The sequence below is a fragment of the Mirounga leonina genome, unplaced genomic scaffold (assembly GCF_011800145.1).
Source record: "Mirounga leonina isolate KUSES-001 unplaced genomic scaffold, KU_Mleo_1.0 Mir_165, whole genome shotgun sequence".
NCBI classification, from domain to species: domain Eukaryota; kingdom Metazoa; phylum Chordata; class Mammalia; order Carnivora; family Phocidae; genus Mirounga; species Mirounga leonina.
This window is the reverse complement of record NW_023270415.1, coordinates 70,543,235-70,544,925: the sequence shown is the minus strand read 5'-3', so window position 1 is coordinate 70,544,925 and position 1,691 is coordinate 70,543,235.

Sequence of the window (1,691 nt, the reverse complement as noted above, 5' to 3'; positions counted from 1 at the left end):
GGTGTTATCTTAGCATTGTTTGTGGGGTTTACGTGGTTTAATTTTGATTATTTTCTATGCACCAAATGCTGATCTAAAGAATTTACAAATGTTTTGTTTCATTTAAGGTGGGGGCGCCTGGGTGGCTCAGTCGGTTAAGCGTCTGCCTTCAGCTCAGGTCATGATCCCAGGGTCCTGGGATCGAGCCCCGCATCGGGCTCCCTGCTCAGCGGGGGGTCTGCTTCTCCCTCTGCCTCTGCCCCTCCCCCCTGCTTGTGCTCGCTCTTCTCAAATATATAAATAAAATCTTAAGAAAATAAAAAGTAAAATAAATGTATTTAAGGGGATATTTTAAATTTTAAGAATTAAGGTATCATCCCCTTTGGCAGGTGAGGTGGTAGAGCACTCAGCGAGCACCCAGTTTTCCCGAGGTTTCACAACTATCAAGGCGGAAACCAAGCCATCTGATTTTAGACTACGACGCTTTAATGAAAATCTTCCTCCGTCACCTGTGCAATCCACTGAAACGACCTCTTTGGGCCCCATCATTTCCAGCATCAGTTCTCCTGACTCAGTGGTACCAACCACTGAGCACTGGCCCTCCAGCCATGAAAGCCAACACCATGGTCACTACGTGGACCCCTATGTGGTCCACACTCACTCACTTCCACGGATGCTGATTTCCTGCTTTTCCTCCTTTCCACTCCTCTTTATTCCCTTCCTCTGGTTCTCTTCTTCCCTTTTGACAAAACCTTGATTAGATTCCATGTGTTCCAGGAGTTGAGGATTCAGAAAAGAGATTATTGCTGCCAAGACATCACACAACATAACAGAGTGTGAGGACAAAGAGAGAGGTTTACACAGGAAAACTAATGTCCTACATTGTGTTCCCCTGAGAGAAAGAACGAGGGATGGGGATGGAGGGTGGGGGGGTAGAGAGAGGAACAGAACACACGCCTGGAGAGCTACAGAGCCAAGCAGGGGCAGAGGGATAGGAGACGGGATGCACAGAATCTAGAACTCTCCCTGGGGAAGGTTTCACAGAGGTGTTCATATTTGAGATGAATCTTCAAGTAGGAGAACTTTCGTGAAAAATAGGAGGCATTCTAGGCAAAGATGAAGAAAATGACCCTGTTTTGCCTGTTTTGGGACTGGCTCGAGGGAAGGCGTGATGGAAGTAAGTTTGAATGGGTGGCTTATAGACAACATCCAAAGGGCTTGTGTCAATATTTAAGATGTTGAGTTCTTATCGGGTGAGGATTAGGGAGCCACTGGAGGGTTTTAATCATGATCAGATTTACCCTTTACAAGCTTATCCCAGTGGAGGAGACACACACTGAGAGATGAAGTGGACACTCTTGCCGTGGTTTTGTTAAGGAAAGATGTGAGTGTGAGCCATGGGTAAGAGGCAGGCCGTGAGGAAGGGGCAGCTAGAGACTGGTTGATACAGAATAGGCAGCACTTCGGGGTAGGGCAGGAAAGGGGGAATGTGGCACCAGGATTTCAAGGTCAGAGAAGACAGACTCCTCATTCCCTCTGTTTCTTCATCAGTCCCTGACACGAGTCTCATCCAACCACCTAACCACATCCCTCCCTGACTTCTTGCCACCTGCCCTCGTGAAACTTGGAAGGCAGTGGCCCCCACGGGCAGAAGCAACCCTGAGCCAGCAGACCCAGCACAGTCATCCCCTTGCATGCAGCCCCTTCCCAGG